Here is a 14,961-nt window from a genome sequence, read left to right on the forward strand (position 1 = left end):
GACATTGCTCATCCTAATAATTCTACTGTATATTCCTTAATTCCATTATTTTACTTTTAGGTTTGTGTGTATTGTTGTGAATTGTTAGATATTACTGCACTATTGGTACTGGAAACACAAGCATTTCGCTACACCAGCAAAAACATCCGCTAAACATGTGTATGTGACAAATAAAATTGGATTTGACTACAAATAAAGGATCCCAAAGTTTTCCATATGCACAAAAAGCTCAAATTTGTTTACATACTTGTTAGTGAGCTTTTCTCCTTTGCCAAGATAACCCATCCACTTGACAGGTGTGACATACCAAGAAAATTGTTGGGCATTGTGTCAAGAAACAGTGCGGCTTGGCTGGGTTGTGTTGTGTTTTGGAGGATGCACGGCTCTTGACCTTTGCCTCTCCCGACAGTAGTTGGAGAGGCAATGGGACAGGACTGTAACTCCGTACGGGAGTTGCAACAATTGGATACAACGAAAAAGAGGGGGAAAAAGAGGGGGAAAAAGAGGGGGAAAAAAGTGGAAAAAAATAGAATTTAATAGCTTCTTCACCTGTGGGATAGTCTGAGACCGGACAACTGATGAAACTGTCTGTAATAAAGCCCCTTTTTTGGGAAAAACTCATTCTGATTGGCTGGGCCTGGCTTCCCAGTGGGTGGGCCTCGCTCCCAAGTGGGCCTTGCTCTCTATGCCCTCCCAAGCGCACCCATGACTGCACCCCTGCCGAGTCATATGAACTACATAGATTAGGGCCTAATTAATTAATTTAAATTTACTGATTTCCCTATATGAACTGAAACTCAGTAACATCGTTGAAATTGTTGCATGTTGCATTTGTTTTTATATATTTGTTCAGTATAGCTTATTTTCAACTACTTAGCATGTTAACTAACACTAACCTCAACCCTTTAACCCTAACCCTATCCTTAACACTAACCTTAACCCTAACCTCTAGCCTAGCTAACGTTAGCCACCTAGCTAACGTTAGTGTTAGCCACCTAGCCACCGAGTAACATTAACAACAACAAATTGGAATTCGTAACATATCATACTTTTTGCAAATTCGTAACATATTGTACAAAATGGATGATGGACATCCACAAAATAATACATACCATGCAAAACGTAACATATCATACTAATTGGAGTGTCCAGGATTTACGTTTACTATTTACCACTATCTACCCCTGAGTCCAGGTTGTCTGAAAACTGTAGACAATGACTTTCAAGGTAAATTCTGAACATAATTTAATAGTTAGTTCAAAACTGATTTGAGCTATTAGAGGGCAAAAGCCAGCAGACCAGGGTTTAAACCAGCAACCCTCACAGTTATGCAAGCACACCACCTGTGCCATTAAGGCCCAGACATTTTGGGCAAATTCAAGTTTACAATAGCACTGCCAATGGAATACTTGGTTGCTCCCAAAAAAAAATCAGGCTTTGCATGTCGAAATACACTGTGTAACCTCCCCTTTAACAAGTGACATCATTAAGGAATAATGGCTTACACCTGGATTCACCTGGTCAATGTCATGTTCTTAATGTTTTGTACACTTAGTGTATATATACACCGAACAAAAGTTTTTATACAACATGCAACAATTTCAAAGATTTTTCTGAATTACAGTTCCGGAGGGGATGGTTGCTGTTTTACGGGCTCCTAACCAATTATACTATTTAGTGTGTTTTTTTGCATTGTTTGTAACTTATTTTGTACATAATGTTAATGCTTCTGTCTTTTATGACCGAAAAGAGCTTCTGGATATCAGAACAGCGATTACTCAACCCGAACTGGATGGAGATTTCTTCTTTAATGAGTCTGATGTGAAGGATATAATGTTGCTCCCAGACAAGGCCCCAACCCCCGTCATTCACATTAAGAAAATAAGGAAATACAGGGGCCGCAGATCAGGGTGCTTTGTGAGAATTTGTTTGCGAGTGGTCTATGACTGGAAAATAAACTGGATGAGCTCCGTTCAAGACTATCCTACCAACGGGACATTAAAACTGTAATATCTTGTGTTTCGTGTCTGAACAACGACACAGATAATATACAGTTGGATGGGTTTTCCGTGCATCTGCAGGACGAGGGGTGGGGGTGTGTGTCTGTTTGTCAATAACAACTGGTGCGCAATGTCTAATATTAAGGTAGTCTCGAGGTGTTGCTTGCCTCAGGTAGAGCAACTTATGATAAGCTGTAGACCACACTATTTGCAAAGATAATTTTCATCTATATTGTCGTAGCAGTCTATTTACTATCACAAACTGACGCAGGCACTAAAACCGTACTCAACAAGCTGTATAAGGCCATAAGCAAACAAGAAAATGCTCATCCAGCTCTTAGTGGCTGCTGATTTTAATGCGGGCACATTTAAATCTGTTTTACCTAATTTCTACCAGCATGTCACATGTGCAACCAGAGGGAAACAAACTCTAGACCACCTCTACTGTAATGAATCATGTGGAAATTGAGCAAGTTGATGAGACTAAACTGCTTGGAGTAACCCTGGATGGTAAACTGTCATGGTAAAAACATATTGATACAGCAGTAGCTAGAATGGGGAGGTGAAATGCAAAACTGACCTTGGATCATTAACTCTGGGACTACTGCATCTCTGTCTGTATTTCAATGTAAAGCATCTCTTTAATAATTCTTCCTGTTGACCTGACCAAGTGACATCTCACCTATGATCATGCTGTGCCCTCTGTGTCAGCCAGTTCAGATGCGGGAGTGGTTCACCAAAACAGCTGATATAACCTAGAGGATTTAGGGAGAAGGGAGAGGGTATAAAGTGCAGAAGACTGTTATTGTGCATGTGTGGTCTCACTTGGTGTCCACACTAAGTGGCTACAGAGTACTTTATGCTGAAAAACAGACAAAGACTAGAAGATAATGTCAATAGGAGATACTTAATGTGATGCAGACACCTATCTGAAACATTTAAATATAGAGGGGTATGTGCCTCAACCCTTGGTTTTTGCAAGGCTAACCCCCAGGGAAATCATGACTTATCAGCTGACATTTTAAGGGTTTCTTAATTAATGCATGTGAGACAGGTTAAATGTACAACAAGACAGGCAGAGATGGAGAAAAAGAACACAGAACAGTTTAATTACCTCTGTTTATGGACACTTTTGCTAGCAATAAAGCTAACACGGCCTGTTCTTCAGACAGTGAACATCAGGCAACATCTACATTTTCTACCCCTTGGTCAGCTCGTGCTAAAGAAAACAGGTAATTTTTTTATAGATATGAAAACAATAACTGAGATGTGACCGTTCAATCTAAAGCAGCATATGTCATTTTTAGGATACGTCAATACAGCTCAGTGGATCTTACCTGCGATGCCATCTTCGTAGGTGTCCCGTGTCGGATTAAAAGTTGCTCTAAGAACAATAATTTTTGATTGAATATAAAACAGTTTTTGCTCTCGACAAAAAGACATAAATGTACCTTCATAGCATATTACAATTTGCCTGTGAATAAACACACCTTCATACAAACGTGCTACTGTTGGCAGAATTCTTGACGCACAACCAAAGATTACTGTCATATCCTGCCAGCACGCCTACAAGTGAGCCACTCAGGAGCAGAATGATGATGCGTGGAAGAGGGAAAGGAATGAGATGGGAACAGCAATTTTTTGCAATTTGGGGAGGAGGGCTAATAGCTGAACAACATTTACTAAAGAATAGTCTAACAGCCGAGCTAGGTGTGAAAAACCCCCATCATATCACAGACAAGATTTGCCATAACGGTCAAGGGGTAGCTTGCTACTCAATGTAATAAAGTAATGACTTCAAATAAGTTACCTTACACATTATGTTGGCTGACAATTTGTTAGCGACGCTGTCCTTACGAACCACATAGCATACCATTACAGCAGTGTTGACCGGTATGTTAGCCAGCTACCTAACGTTAGTAGTTATCCTGTTATGGATGATGCGAATTTTCGCAGCTTTTTGTAAAAAATTGCGCAACATTTCAAAGTCCTGCTACTCATGCCAGGAATATAGTATATGCATATGATAAGTATGTGTGTATAGAAAACACTCTGAAGTCTCTAAAACTGGTTAAAATCGGGTCTGTGGCTATAACAGAACGTGTTTAGGAGTAAAAATCCCTGGTAAAACTGTTTACCAAAAACACAAACAAAATATTTGTCCGCCATTCAATGTATTGTTTAAGGCGACCTAAAATAAATGAGGATCCCCTGTAAACGCCTACAGCTTCCACATGATGTCGCCATTGCTGTCAATTTCTCATTTATCCTTGGTTCTCATTTAACTCATTTATCCTTGGTTACAACACGAATAGACCCCTCCTTTCTTGAGGCGCACCACAGTATGTTGTGAAACTGAAAAAATGGACGATGATTTCCAGACTTGCTGCTATCGAATACAGATCGCCCCGTGATCAATTTGATACATCATTAACGTTTATTAATACCTAAAGTTGGTTCTTGTAAATAGGCTTTTTGCAGCATCAGACTGGCCTTCAGCAAATGACATTTTGGGTATACAATGACGGATTTAATCGGGAAAAAGACCCAATTGTGATGTTTATGGGACATATAGGAGTGCCAACAAAGAAGCTCGTCCAAGGTAATGAATGTTTTATATTTTATTTCTGCGTTTTGGGTAGCGCTGGCTACCGCAAAATCTGTTGTTTACGTGTCGTGCTGGTATTTTGGGGGGGTGCATGCTATCAGATAATAGCTTCTCATGCTTTCGCCGAAAAGCATTTTACAAATCTGACTTGGTGGCTAGATTCACAATGAGTGTAGCTTTAATTCAGTACCTTGCATGTGTATTTTTATGAAAGTTTGAGATTTATCGAGTACTATACTCGAGTACTATAGGTGGCGCTCTGAAATTTCCACTGAGCTGTCCCTGTGCAGGGACCACCTCCGTAACAAGTTATACATCAAACTTGACAGCATATTTACTATAGGCTATCTAACTACCCAACGTTTATTGACTTGATCATTCTCGTCATTCTTAGCTTAGCTAAATGGTATAGTCGTTGTGCTTTCTCAATGGACATTCGGGTGCTTTCGTAAATTCGCTCTGGCTATCTATAGGCTGGACAATAGAACGAGTCAAAATTCACCCAAGGCTTAACTGGAACACAACTGGAACACGGGGCTTTTTTTCCTTTTTTTTGACCCCCTTTTCTCCCCAATTTTGTGGTATCCAATTGTTTAGTAGCTACTATCTTGTCTCATCGCTACAACTCCCGTACGGGCTCGGGAGAGACGAATGTTGAAAGTCATGCATCCTCTGATACACAACCCAACCAAGCCGCACTGCTTCTTAACACAGAGCGCATCCAACCCAGAAGCCAGCCGCACCAATGTGTCGGAGGAAACACCGTGCACCTGGCAACCTTGGTTAGCACGCACTGCGCCCGGCCCGCCACAGGAGTCGCTGGTGAGCGATGAGACAAGGATATCCCTACCGGCCAAACCCTCCCTAACCCGGACGACGCTATGCCATTTGTGCGTCGCCCCACAGACCTCCCGGGCCGCAGCCGGTTACGACAGAGCCTGGGCATGAAACCAGAGTCTCTGGTGGCACAGCTGGCGCTGCAGTACAGCGCCCTTAACCACTGCGCCACCCGGGAGGCCCCGCAGAGCCTGTTCTGACTGGAGTGATGCTTAGAATTCCATAAAAAATGTATCTCTTTATTTTACCACTACAATCTGTTCGTTGGACGAAGCTGATAAAAAACAACTTGTGTAGAAAGTAAACATCTGCATTTTGATAGTGTCAACTGTGCTTATGTCTGCGTAATGAAAAAGTAGGGGAAAAAATTTAAACTTCTCACTATTTCTGGTCTAGCGATCGATGACAAACGAGCTTGCTGCCCAGACTTATATAATTACAAAGAGGAGATTCTCCTGATTAAAATGGTGCCCGTGTAATAGTCTTGCTTCCGTCCTCCTCGCCCCTACCTGGTCTCAAACCAGGGACCCTCTGCACACATAGACAACAGCCACCCTTGCAGCATCGTTACCCATCGCTCCACCAAAGCCGGGGCCTTTGCAGCGCAAAGGGAACAACTACTTCCAGGTCTCAGAGCGAGTGACGTCACCTATTGAAACGCTAGCACCCCGCTAACTAGCTAGCCATTTCACACTGGTTACACCCAATTTGAAAAAAAACTAAATATACACATTGGGAGATATTTGGCGAAATAGACAGACATTCCTATATTTCCCTATAGGAAACAATGGGAAGACCACAGAGTTCCAATATTATTTTTGTTGTATACATTTTAACTATAAAACAACATGAGCAGGTCTCATTGCCAAAAATAATAAACTGAGAATAAAACGTTCGGAAGGCGAGTTGGTGCCTCTATTCAAATGACTCTCTCCTAACACACACACGCCATACGTTGCTGCTCCTATAATTTTTTTAATACTGCTGCTCAGCCACTTTATCCTTGATTGTATGCATACAACTACCTCGTTTGTCACTATCGTTACTGATATTGTTCGTGTACATACTGTATAATATTTTATTTTGACACTATCTATTTCTGACATTGCTACTATGCAAGTAACCATTGGCTGTACCGTTTACATTTTCTGTAGAGACCCACCCATTTAGCAAGACTTAGCAAAATATTGATATATAAAATGAATATTGATATATGTGGTCATAACATGATTTTGTGACATACCACACAGACTCACTAAACACAAATGCATCGTTTGTAAATTATGTCTGAGTTTTGGAGTGGCTCTCCGTCAATGAAAAAAATCTAAATTGGGCCATCTGGTTTAAGAACCAGTGTATCTTTAATTATATGTAAAACATGTATCTTTCGTCAAAGTTTATGATGAGTATTTCTGTTATCTGCTCTCTGTAATTACTCCGGATATTTTGGAGTTATTTCTGAACATGGTGCCAATGTAAACCGAGATATTTGTGGATATAAATATGCATATTATCAAATGAAACATAAATGTATTGTGTAACATGATGTCATATGATGAAGATTATGGTTAGTGATTCATTTTATCTCTAATTCTGCTTTTGTGACTATCTTTGGCTGGAAAATGGCTGTGTTTCTTTGGGGATTTGGTGGTGATCTAACATGTGTTTTCGCTGTAAAACATTTAAAAAATCCGACACGATGGGTAGATTAACAAGATGTTTATCTTTAATTTGCTGTATTGGACTTGTTAATGTGTGAAAGTTAAATATTTCTAAAGAATATTTTCCCGCGCTGCCTTTTCAGCAGAATGTTGACCTGTGTCCTAGACAGGTTAAAACTCGTTTTTCAACCACTCCACAAATTTCTTGTTACAAACTATAGTTTGGCAAGTCGGTTAGGACATCTACTTTGTGCATGAAGTAATTTTTCCAAAAATAGTTTACAGATTATTTCACTTATAATTCACTGTATCACAATTCCAGTGGGTCAGAAGTTTACATACACTAAGTTGACTGTGCCTTTAAACAGCTTGGAAAATTCCAGACAATTATGTCATGGCTTTAGAAGCTTCTGATAGGCTAATTGACATAATTTGAGTCAATTGGAGGTGTACCTGTGGATGTATTTCAAGGCCTACCTTCAAACTCGGTGCCTCTTTGCTTGATATCATGAGAAAATCAAAAGAAATCAGCCAAGACCTCAGAAGAAAGATTGGAGACCTCCACAAGTCTGGTTCATCCTTGGGAGCAATTTCCAAACACCTGAAGGTACCACATTCATCTGTACAAACAATAGTATGCAGGTATAAACACTATTGGACCACCCAGCCGTCATACCGCTCAGGATGGAGAAGCGTTCTGTCTCCTAGAGATGAACGTAGTTTGGTCGGAGAAGTGCCAAACAACCCCAGAACAACAGCAAAGGACCTTGTGAAGATGCAGGAGGAAACGGGTACAAAAGTATCTATATCCACAGTAAAACGAGTCCTATAACGACATAACATGAAAGGCCGCTCAGCAAGGAAGAAGCCACTGCTCCAAAACCTCCATAAAAAAGCCAGACTATGGTTTGCAACTGCCCATAGGGACAAAGATCATACTTTTTGGAGAAATGTCCTCTGGTCAGATGAAACATATATAGAACTGATTGGCCATAATGACCATCATTAGGTTTGGAGGAAAAAGGGGGATGCTTGCAAGCCGAAGAACACCATCCCAACCGTGAAGCATGGGGGTGGCAGCATCATGTTGTGTTGGTGCTTTGCTGCAGAAGGGCTGCTGCACTTCACAAAATTGATGGCATCATGAGGACGACATGTTGGGGATATATTGAAGCAACATCTCAAGACATCAGTAGTTGAAGCTTGGTCGCAAATGGGTCTTCCAAATGAATAATGACCCCCAAGCATACTTCCAAAGTTGTGGCAAAATGGCTTAAGGACAACAAAGCCCTGACCTCAATCCTATAGAAAATTTGTGGGCAGAACTGAAAAAGCGTGTGCGAGCAAGAAGGCCTACAAACCTGACTCAGTTACACCAGCTCTGTCGGGAGGAATGGGCCAAAATTCACCCAACTTATTGTGGGAAGCTTGTGGAAGGCTACCCGAAACATTTGACCCAAGTTAAACAATTTAAAGGCAATGCTACCAAATACTAATTGAGTGTATGTAAACTTCTGACCCACTGGGAATGTGATAAAATAAATAAAAGCTGAAATAAATCATTCTCTCTACTATTATTCTGACATTTCACATTCTTAAAATAAAGTGGTGATCCTAACTGACCTAAGACAGGGAATTTTTACTAGGATGAAATGTCATGAAATGTGAAAAACTGAGTTTAAATGTATTTAGCTAAGGTGTATGTAAACTTCTGACTTCAACTGTAGATAGATATGTAAAGCAATATTTTTCTTTTTTTCTTTCAGGTTCCTGTGACAGGATTCAGTGTTTTTATGCTCAAAGAAACTGACACAAACACAAAGGTAATACAATGGTGAAGGTCCTTCAAATGAAGTGTACGTGCATGTGTGCGTGCAAGCATGCAAGCATGCATGTGTCCTTGTGTTCTCCCGCTCCTCAGGAGAAAGATAGAAGGATGGCGTGAAAAAGGGAGGGACAATTCTTCAAAACTTCATCCATAATAGATATTGGCACTGATCTTAAATGTATCTCTACCCTCCTGTTCCCCAGTCTAACACACAAACACACTTCTCTAGTTTCACTTTTATGGGTAGATGTGCATTGGCTCATATAATTTTTAAAACCGTCTTATTTCATCTGAAAGAAACCGCAGATCCAGTCTGTCTTAAGTTCTCAAAAAATAGGTTGTGGGATTCTACTTTCTCTTCAATCTCTAGCTATTACTCTTCTATTACCTCTGTTTTTTCATCCTCCTCCATCTAACTCCATAGCAGCCCCTATCACTCCATGTATCTCTCCCCCCTCTCTCCATCCTTCCCTTCTGTCATCTGTTCCTCTCTTTCCTCCTAATGACGAGTGTCAGACTCCAGCCTTTTTCTCTCCAGGGCACCACATATAATCACACTCACACCTGTATAGAAAGAAGGACAGAGTGGAAGAGAGAAAGTGAGAGAGAGAATTAGACAGAAATGAGAGATAAATAAAGAAAGAGAGACCACTGAAATAGAATGACAGAGAGCGGAGAAAAGGGGAAAAGGATAGAACACAAAGAAAGGCATTAATAAATGACAGACAGGATTAGAGAAAGAGAGGGAAAAAAGAGAGTGAGAATGAGGGAGTTTAAAAGCTAGAACAGGTAGTCAATGTGTGACAAAGACACCTGGTGCAGTGAAGCGTGCGCACACACACACACACAGACACACACACACACACACACACACACACACACACACACACACACACACACACACACACACACACACACACACACACACACACACACACACACACACCTGCTGCCATCAAGCAGGGATCAAATCTACGGCGTATCCTCTCTGCTGATATATGCACAAAGACAGTGGAGAATGAGAAAGAAACTAAATGTATTTGCACACACACAAACACTTCCACGCCCACCTAACAAACAAAATTCCTATCTGACTAAACTAGATGGATGTTGTCCATCTATACCATATTACACCAACCTGGTCTCAGAGCATTTCATATTATTCTACAAGTAAATCTGAGACACTCCATTAGGCATGATATGTTACGTTTTGTAAGGTATGTATTCATTTCTGGATGACCATCACCCATTTTGTATGATATGTTACAAATTACAATTCCTATTATGTTCCAAATTTACTAGATGTTCGTGTTATACGCCTACCCATCCACCCCGACCAACCACATTACTTTATTTTTTGCCTTAAGTAACCATCTGTCTTATGTAACCATACCAAACGTAACTAATTTGAGTGTCCCGGATTTAAATTTCCTATGTTACGTCTTGGCCAACAGGGACTGGCTATTGGTAGAATGGGAAGTTATTATTAATATCTGTGTATTGACAGACCACTGCAAAGTTTAGCTTCAGGGAAACAAAGGTGTGTGTGTGTGTGTGTGTGTGTACCGTGCTTGTTGACAGAGTTTGGCTGCTCAGGGGGAAACCCAAATGATATGCCAGTGTCTAAATGAGGATGGATGGTTTAGAGAGAAGAGTTGAGGTAACATTCTAAAATGCTGATGTGACATCTCTGCTAGAGGGCACACAGCAGAGGGACTTTAAACCTTGGTACAGTACAGGCGTGTGTGTGCGTGTGCATGTGCGTACAGTATGATTAATCCTTATAATGTGAAGCACAACTCAAGGGCATATAAACTGCTTTCTCGCTGTGCAGAAAAAATTACACTTTCAGATTGAGTAGGGACAATAAGCTAAACTTAAAGAATTCGTCCAATGATCCACTGATTTAAAGCTTACATGTAGAACTTGAAGTAATAGTTTACATATGGATGTGGGTCGGGCTGGAAGCATCAGAGCAGTGCTGTTTCTAGACATAAGCGACATAGGCAGCCGCTCAGGGCCAAAGGAAGTCAGTCTCAACTTAATGTTAGTTAAGGTAGTAGATTACACAACGTACAATTTAGAACTGCATCAGCAGTTTTTTCCTGTTGTTATGTCAGTCACTGACAGTCACTCAATTTAGTGTCACGACTTCCATTGAAGTCGGTCCCTCTCCTTGTTCGGGCGGCGTTTGGCGGTCAACGTCACCGGCCTTCTAGCCATTGCCGATCTACTTTTCATTTTCCAGGCACCTGCCCAGAGGGAAGTTACAACCCCTACCCATTCTACAACGGCCGTGGTCCTGCCGTCTCCTCCCTTTGCCCAGTCTCCCTACAGCCCTACAGACTGCGGAGGCCGTGTTCACTCACGCGGACGAATGGTTTAAGCACTCGGAGGAGACCTGGGACACCGCCCATGTGCACCTGCAACGGACCGTGAGGCAGCAGAAGGCGAGGGCTGACCGCCACCACAGTGAGGCCCCGGTGTTCGCGCTCTCGACCAGAAACCTTCCCCTCCGCCTGCCCTGCCGGAAGCTGGGTCTGTGGTTTGTGGGGTCATTCAAAGTCCTGGGGAGACTGAATGAGGTATGCTACAGGTTTCAGCTCCCCCAGATTACTGTATTAATCCCTCGTTCCATGTGTCTCTCCTCAGGCCGGTGGTGGCTGGTCCACTCCAGGAGTCTGAGGTGCGGGAGGTTCCTCCGCCCCCCTCTGGACATCGAAGGGGCCACAGCGTATGCTGTTCGAGCCATCCTGGACTCGAGGCGTCGGGAGTGGGAGGTACATCGTGGAGTGGGAGGGGTACGGTCCGGAGGAGAGATGCTGGGTGCAAGTGGAGGACGTCTTGGACCCTTCGTTGCTGCGGGAGTTCCACCGTCTCCATCCGGATTGCCTTGAGCTTCGTCCTCCAGGTCGTCCCCGAGGTCGGTGTCGGCGCACTGCTGGAGCCGCGCGTAAGGGGGGGGGGGGGGGTACTGTCACGACCTCCGCCGAAGTCGGTCCATCTCCTTGTTTGGGCGGCGTTCGGTGGTCGACGTCACCGGCCTTCTAGCCATTGACGATTCTCTTTTCATTTTCCATTTGGTTTGTCTTCGTCTTACACACCTGGTTTCAATTCCCCAATTACTTGTTCATTATTTAACCCTCTGTTCCCCCATGTTTGTTTGTTTGAGTAATTGTTTGTTTTGCAGTCCGTATTGTGTGGCCTTGTATTTATATTATGTGTATTGTATTTATATTGAGTAAATTGCTTTCTTTACTCATATCTGCTGTCCTGCGTCTGACTCATCTCACCAGCTACACACAGCATTACAATTAGCCCATGTCAGCTAACATTTTATAGATTGCTAGGTAAGTTAGTTTTGCCAGTTATCTAAAGTAATCATGTCCGAAATTACTGGCCGAATTATGTGCCAAGGGCCCCTGACCTCCAGGGGGCCCCCATTAATGTTGTTAGTCACTCTCACTCAGATATCATGTAAATATGGCATAAATCCCAGCATAATTGCAGGAAATTTGCTTTAAAAACTTCTTAGGGCTGAGATCCCGTTAACGGGATCGATATGACAACAGCCAGTGAAAGTGCAGGGCACCAAATTCAAAACAACAAATCTCCTAATTAAAATTCCTCAAACATACAAGTATTTTATACCATTTTAAAGGTAATCTTGTTGCTAATCCCACCACAGTGTTCAATTCCAAATAGGCTTTACAGTGAAAGCACCACAAGCGATCATGTTAGGTCAGAGCCAAGTCACAGAAAAACACAGCCATTTTTCCAGCCAAAGAGTGGAGTCACAAAAATCAGAAATAGAGAATTAATCACTAACCTTTGATGATCTTCATCAGATGACACTCATTGGACTTCATGTTACACAATACATGTATGTTTTGTTCGATAAAGTTCGTATTTATATAAAAAAATCTCAGTATACATTGCCGCGTTATGTTCAGTAGTTCCAAAAACATTCAGTGATTTTGCAGAGAGCCACATCAATTTACAGAAATACTCATTATAAATGTTGATGAAAATACAAGTGTTATACATGGAACTATAGATACACTTCTCCTTAATGGAACCGCTGTATCAGATTTCAAAAAGGCTTTACGGAAAAAGCAAACCATGCAATCTGAGTAAGCCGCTCAGAGACCCAACAAGCCAAAAGGATATCCGCCATATTGTTCAGTCAACAGAAGTCAGAAATAACATTATAAATATTAACTTACCTTTGATGATCTTCATCAGAATGCACTCCCAAGAATCCCCGTTCCACAATAAATTTTAGATTTATATCGATAATGTCCGTCATTTATGTCCAAATAGCTACTTTTGTTAGCACGTTTTGTAAACAAATCCAATGTCACAAAGCAGGTTCACTAGGAGCAGACAAAATTTCTAAAAGTTCCGTTACAGTCCGTAGAAACATGTCAAACGATGTATAGAAACAATCTTTAGGATGTTTTTATCATACATGTTCAATAATGTTCCAGCCTGAGAATTCCTTTGTCTGTAGAAAAGCAATGGAACGCGAGATACCTCTCATGTGAATGCGCATGACCAACTTGTGGCAATCTGCCAGACCACTGACTCAAGGAGTCCTTATGAGCCCCTCTATAGTAGAAGCATCAAACAAGTTTCTAAAGAGGGTTGACATCTAGTGGAAGCCTTGGGAAGTGCAACATGACCAATATCCCAGGGAATGAGTTGAAAATCAACCAACCTCAGATTTCCCACTTCCTGGTTGGATTTCTTCTCAGGTTTTTGCCTGCCATATGAGTTATGTTATACTCACAGACATCATTCAAACAGTTTTAGAAACTTCAGAGTGTTTATCCAAATATCCAAATATACTAATAGTATGCATATATTAGCAACTGGGACTGAGGAGCAGGCAGTTTACTCTGGGCACCTTATTCATCCAAGCTACTCAATACTGCCCCCAGCCATAAGAAGTTAAAACAGAAGACAAAAAATCTCCATCCCATAGAAAATGTGTAGAACTGCTGGAAATTGTCTTTAAAAATGCATTTTCTCTCTAAACCCCATTGCAAAATGGCAAAATGACTTGAATTGCATGACTTTTGTTTTATAACTGCACAATTTTCTCTACGCCCCGTGGTAAAAATGTGTAGAATTGCAGGATTTAAGGCGGCAAAGTCTTCTCTCCGCCACTAAAATGTTTTGCCCACGAGGTGAGGGGACCACCAACCAAATCTAGCTTAGAAATGGCCCTGGATCAGAAAACAGACAGGAATGGAAGGTGACTCAAAACGTCTGGATGTTCACCTCTCATAAATCCTGAATGAAGTGTATATTATTTCCTCTCTCTCTCTAGGGAGAGATTAGCTACAGTCTAACAAGCGTAGACATTGGAGGCAAAAACCTGAACATACACAAACCAGAGGTAAACACGTGGGCGAAAGAGGGAATGCATCATTGACAAGAGGATAAGATAGAATGAGAGAGAGGGGGGGGGGGGGGGGGCTGTAGACTGGGGACAAGTGTCTGTCAGTGGCAGTTGCTCATACAAATATTTCCTATTTCCTTTCTGACACATGGCCTCAACTACTGTATCATCACCACACACACCCACCCACCCACCCATACACACCTTAGCTAGCATAAGGAACAACCATCACCACTAACAATACAGGAGATCTTAACAAGAGAGATGGTTTGTGGAACAACAAACAGGCAGAGAGTCAGAGAGAGAGTTGGGGTCTTTCTTACACTCATTGTTATTTCATTGTGTTTGTGCCACTGAAGGAAACTCACTGTTCTTTCTCCCTCTTCCTTCCTCTCCTCAGCACCTCTCTTCCTCCATATCCTCTCTCTGACTAGTTGAGTTGACAGGTCTCATAAAACTTTATTATACAACATAATACTTTATGAAATATACTGGCATTAACTTTACCATCATCTTCTCATGGTGTAACTTATTGCAGCTTTAAAGCTTCATTTAAATGGATATAGAGACTTTGACTTCTGCCCTCAATAACTGACTTTCAGCTTAATGAATTAAGGAAC

General features: G+C 41.6%; 1 long non-coding RNA gene across 3 annotated transcripts in view; it reads left to right on the plus strand.

Annotated features, from left to right (window-relative positions):
- Positions 1 to 12,198, plus strand: part of LOC149972456 (uncharacterized) — an 80,411-nt gene extending 68,213 nt beyond the window's left edge. For all 3 annotated transcript variants that reach the window (XR_016490860.1, XR_016490855.1, XR_016490854.1), the window contains 2 exons: positions 8,873 to 8,929; positions 11,183 to 12,198. This is a non-coding gene — a long non-coding RNA (uncharacterized LOC149972456). The remainder of the gene's footprint in view (positions 1 to 8,872; positions 8,930 to 11,182) is intronic.
- The last annotated feature ends 2,763 nt before the right edge of the window (positions 12,199 to 14,961 follow it).

The sequence above is a fragment of the Oncorhynchus mykiss genome, chromosome 23, assembly GCF_057628025.1.
Source record: "Oncorhynchus mykiss isolate SJ-2025 chromosome 23, ASM5762802v1, whole genome shotgun sequence".
In the NCBI taxonomy this organism is placed as follows: domain Eukaryota; kingdom Metazoa; phylum Chordata; class Actinopteri; order Salmoniformes; family Salmonidae; genus Oncorhynchus; species Oncorhynchus mykiss.